This window comes from Megalobrama amblycephala, linkage group LG11 (genome assembly GCF_018812025.1).
Source record: "Megalobrama amblycephala isolate DHTTF-2021 linkage group LG11, ASM1881202v1, whole genome shotgun sequence".
NCBI classification, from domain to species: Eukaryota; Metazoa; Chordata; class Actinopteri; order Cypriniformes; family Xenocyprididae; genus Megalobrama; species Megalobrama amblycephala.
Genome location: NC_063054.1, coordinates 23,500,584 through 23,506,583, shown reverse-complemented (window position 1 = coordinate 23,506,583; position 6,000 = coordinate 23,500,584).

Sequence of the window (6,000 nt, the reverse complement as noted above, 5' to 3'; positions counted from 1 at the left end):
GGGTTTAATTTGGACTTGTCTATGGAAGTGTTTTAGACTCTTATTTGTTCGAGTTCCCGTCCACTCTTATTATAAGACTGACAGATGTCAGCGGTTGGAGTTAAAAATCAGCATTTGTGTTCAACTGAAGAAACAAAGTCACCTACATCTTGGATGCTCTGGGGGTAAGCAGATAAACATCAAATTTTCATTTTTGGGTGAACTATCCCTTTAAATATACCGTTAGCTCTATTACAGTTATTCACCGTATACAGCACCAAAACTTTCTGTAAACCAATTAACCGTTTTTCACCGTAGCATTTTTACAGTCTTTTACCGTTAAAATCACGGTCATTTTTTACACTGATTACCTAAAAAGGAGCCATCTCATTCCTAAATTTGATATTACATTGTATTCATATTTGTTAATAGTAGTAGCTGAAGTGTTAATGTAGTACTACTTTTTTTTCCTGCATTTCTTCCTGCACAGTTACCTATTAATGACGGCCATTATTCTAAAATTCAATACTGGTAAGCCAATATTTCACGTTACACCAAAATAACCAATAAATTTCCAATAGTCCAAACCTGTGTTTCTAAACCAAGCCTCAGAAAGCTTACAAAAGGGCCTCAAGATGACTTAAAATGATTTAAAATAAGCTAAAACTGAATATTTTAAATATTGTCAATAGTTTTTTTAAGAACCAGGGTTCAAAAGGTCTTGAAAAATCTAGATATTTGAGAAATTTTAAAAGTCTGATTTTTAGAAAATTCATGGTAATGAATAAAATCTTTATATGCCATGGAGAGTTATATAATGAAATTCTAGTTATGCCAAGCTCTAACACAAATAGATTGGTACTATAATAACAAGTCAATCCCTAACCACTTGACTCCAACAGCCAGATCAAAACCAGAATAGCACTAACCAGCCTGGACCAGCATGGAAACTTTTGCCAGTATGGGTTGGTTCTTTCAGTGTATGTAAAGTTAGAAGGTCATCTGATTCTTTTCAGTTACTGATACACATCTCTCCTGTGAAAGACTATTCTTCATTGATCAAAAAGAATCAATCTGGCATCTTTACAATGAATAACATAAAACAAATTCCAGTGCTCTCAAACCGATGCAAAAGGATGAGAGCTTTAGGTGAGCAAGCTCACAGAAGACAGAGGGAGCGAGAGTAAAAATCTTGTAGAGTGAGGCTGTAGGAGGCTGATTAACATTTAATAAAGATCCATGAGCCAGGCTGGATGACACTGGAGCAGTGGGCAGCCCAGACTGCTGCTGTTCAGGCGAAGGGGAGATGGGCGCTCAATACTAACGAAAGAGGAAAAGGTCATTATGCAAGGGCACAGTTTTACACTCTTCCATTTTAACAGTCTCGCTTCTCTCTGTTCCCAGAGCAGGACAAGCGTCTGCTGTTGCATTTCACCAACAGTGGTATGTTTCTCACATGTTACACTGATGTAAATCAATGCCACTGTGAGAAAAGCAAATGTACATTAACCTTTAACACTCTGAGCTCGACGCACTACGGCAAGGACGTGCCTGCTGCCGACAAGTCATATATTGATTTGTACACCCACAAAGCTGGTAGTCATGTGACCAAACGTGACCTTCAGCTCAGTGCATCTCAATACATCAGCAGGGGTCAGCTTAGTAAAGAGCAGAGAGTGAAATGAGAAAGCTACAGTTGTTAGTTTGCAATGCAAATTCATTGCTTTTAGGATAAAATGATTTTTGAATTTTTAATCTGGAATGAAAGCAAATGGTGAACATCAAACAGATCGTCAACAGTGTGTTCGCTGACCGTCTGATGCATATTGCACACAATGTAAAAAGGTCAGTTTTTTTTTTTTTTTTTTAAGGAAATTAATACTTTTATTCAGCAAGAATGCCTTAAAGGGTTAGTTCACCCAAAAATTAAAATAATGTAATTTATTACTCACCCTTGTTCTACACCCGTAAGACCTTCGTTCATCTTCATTAAGATATTTTTGATGAAATCCGATAGCTCAGTGAGGCCTCTATAGACAGCAATGCCATTGAAAATATCCATAAAGATCCATAAAGGTACTAAAAACATATTTAAAACAGTTCATGTGAGTTCAGAGGTTCTACCGTAATATTATAAAGCGACAAGAATACTCTTTGTGTACCAAAAAAACTAAATAGCGTCACGTGATTTCAGCAGTTTAGCCATTTGATAGAAGATCGGAATCACTGATTCGATTCGTAATGCTCCGAAGCAGTGTTTTGAAATCGGCCCATCACTATATTGTTGAAAAGTCGTTATTTTGTTTTTTTGGTGCACAAAAAACATTCTCGTCGCTTTATAATATTAAGGTAGAACCACTGAACTCACATGAACTGTTTTAAATGTGTTTTTAGTACCATTATGGATCTTGAGATTTTCAATGGCATTGCTGTCTATAGAGGCCTCACTGAGCCATCGGATTTAATCAAAAATATCTTAATTTGTGTTCCAAAGATGAACGAAGGTCTTATGGGTGTAGAACGACAATATTTCTATTGTATGGTTTTCTATCAAATAAAGGCAGCCAAGGTATGCATAAGAGACTTTTTTTAAAAACATTAAAAAACTTTTGAAAACTTTTGAATGGTAGTGTAAAGGTTTGATTTCACCACCAATACTGAAGATGAGCCAAAAAAAGAATCATTATGACGATAAAAAAATTGAGTAAACATCTGGGTGGAAATGCTGTATGGTTTAAAAAATATAACATTACAGCACTCGATCAATTGAACCTTTTATTAGGTTAATTAGCTGAATATGAGCTACTGAATATGACATGATGAAATATTGACTGAATTTCAAGGACATTTTCATCCATTACATCAAAAAATACATGAAATCTAGGGATGCACAATATTATCGGCATGACAATGGAATTGGCCAATAAAGGCTAAAAATGTAATCATCAGCATAGCCCCGATATACATATATATCTAAAAAAATGCAGATGCCTGGCCAATAAGATAGTGTTGAACTCGCAAATGTAACATCACGTCAGCATGTGGCCATTCTCGAAATGAACTTTTGCAGGTATGGTGATAAGATTCACCATTCTGGATTAAAAGGCCTTTATTAACCCCCCGGAGCCATGTGGAACACATTTATAATGGATGGATGCACTTTCTTGAGCTTCATACTCGTTGGTCCCATTCATTGCCATTATAAAGCTTGGATGCGTCAGGACATTTATTAATATAACTCCGATTGTGTTTATCAGAAGTCATATACACCAAGGATGGCTTGAGGGTGAGTAAAGCTTGGGGTAATTTTCATTTTAAAGTGAACTAATCCTTTAAGTTACTTCTGTTTCTATATAAATTAAGCAGTAATTGATGTCATAAAGGGCGCGTTAGTAATATGCGCCTGTAGGAAAAATATTGGCATATCGGATATCAGAAAGGTGATTCAAAAATCCAATATTGTGCATTCCTAAAAAACGAATTACGCAAGTATCTGTAAAGCACTCTTTCAATCTGACAACGTCTAATCTGATTTTACACAACTTCCACAAGTAAAGGAATACAAGGATTTATACTAAGTCATGTTTACAATGAATGATTTTCAAACCTTTACAATTTTAGAGAAAACAAATATTTGAAAGATAGTAAGAATTTTAAGGCTCTTCGTAACATTAGACATCCATGAACTGCGCATTCTGCTTTATTTCTGAATGATGTCTATGAAAATCAGTTATCATTAATTTTGTTCAAAATCTTGTTCTGAGTAAACACATTTTCTCTAGTACTTTCTGTACAACCACACAATAATCTAAAGGCATTTTTGTATGTTTGTCTATTATCATAGTGGTAAGATAAAACCACCTCTAAATGGCACATAAATGGCATTATATATCAGTCAGATGGTCTCTTCCTGTTTAAATTGGTATGTCTTGTCCAGAACACATGGACCAGACCTTTAGCTGTTTAGTCAAACTGGCAACACAAGAGTGCGTGTGCACTGCTGCATGTGATCCCATGTATCCCATCCCATTAGTAGGAAACCTTTCAAGCACTGGCCTCCCACTCTTCCTCTCTTAGTGACTTTCCATCTGAAATGCCGCAGTGCCCTCAGTTGGTAATGGCATTTCTTAGTGCTCTCCTGCCTGTCATGTCAGACTGACTTCAGACCTGGAGCCAAACCAAAAGAATGAGCTTTTCCGATCCTGAATCTTTCCTCTAATTTATAATTGAAACTGATCCCAAATCAAGAAAGAGAATGCTCACTTATGTTGGTAGTAGTATAAAGAGCTAGAAACACAAAAAAGGGACATTGTGGCGAGGAGAGGAAAGAGAATGAGGGAGAGAAATAACGAACGGCTGAACACAGAGCGAGAACGAGCGAAAGAAATCAATAGCTAGGTTTCATGCAGGGCAGGTTGCTGTGGGCTGTGTTGTCAAGGTGACAGAGGAGCTATGGGGCTTGGTGGCGCAGGCTGATGAATGGGCAGCGGTTGAATGACCTCATGCTACCCATACTGCTCTGCTCCTCTCCAGCCTGACTGAACCTGCGGCGCACACCTTCTACTACTGTATCAACACCAGCTCGGATCGTGCCAGCCGCTCTTCGCCATGCCAGGGCCAGAAGTGGGCACAGATGCTTACACAAGCCTGACTGTGTCTGGCAGAGATCAGCGCGTAAATCTAATCAACAAAGGAATATGGTTGTTAAGGCTACATAGAGATGCTAATTTAGTCAACAGCTGCAAATAGCTGTATATACAGTTGTGGGAAAAGGTATTTGAACCCTGGCATGTATTTCTGTATAAAATATCATACTAAAAATTAAAAATTTTCATTTTTTTTCATCAAAAATGAACACAACATGTAAACATTCAGAATTTACCATGGAAAAAGTACCTTGTATTTTAACTGCTTCACTCTCCTTTGGTAGCAATAACCTCCACATATTTGATATACTTTTGCATGTCATACGTTTTTAAAAAGTAACAACAGAATTAAGTACATTAGATTTAACAACTTAAATTTTAAGTTTAAAGAGTTAGTTCACCCAAAAATGAAAATTCTGTCATTAATTACTCACCCTCATGTTGTCCTACACCCGTAAGACCTTCATTTGTGTTCATTTTCGGAACACAAATTAAGATATTTTTAATAAAATCCGATGGCTCAGTGAGGCCTCCATTGCCAGCAAGATAATTAACACAGATAATTAATTCAGATGCCCAGAAAGCTACAAAAGACACATTTAAAACAGTTCATGTGACTACAGTGGTTCAATCTTAATGTTATGAAGCGATGAGAATACTTTTTGTGCGCCAAAAAAAACAACTTTATTCAACAATATCTAGTAATGGGCGATTTCAAAACACTGCTTCATTAAGCTTCGAAACTTAACAAATCTTTTGTTTCGAATCAGTGGTATCAAACTGCCAAAGTCACGCCCCCCAGTGGTGAACCACTGAAATTTCAAAACACTTGTCGTAACGAAGCCTCGTTTAACGAAATCACATGACTTTAGCAGTTTGATACACGAACCACTGATTCGAATCAAAAGATTCGTAAAGCTTCGAAGCTTCACATACTATAGCATTTTACCTAATACAGGTGAAAGCTCTTAGAGTTGGAAAGCATGCAAAATTAAAACGAAGTAAACAAGAGTACTGCTCCACCCCATAATGCCCTTTATAATGTTTGCTGATTAAGAGAGGGAGAGAGAGAGGGAATTGACGCATACTCATGCACTGAGTTGTGCCATCTGCTCAACTTGGCAGCTTAACATTATATATGGGTGGAATGCCCCTCCCTCTCTCTCTCGTTCTTTCTCTCTGATGATCAATCAGCAGTGGTTGCGGTCACCACAAAGTTATCCATGGGGTCACAGCAGGCACAGCGGGCATAGCAGACACTGTGGGCATTGGTAGACCAGCAGGGGTGGAGCATTCATTGAGGCAGAGAGTGCAGGACAACACAATGCTCATAGAGCCGCAGCTCCGTTATGCAGCAGAAACACTGTTTAGTGTG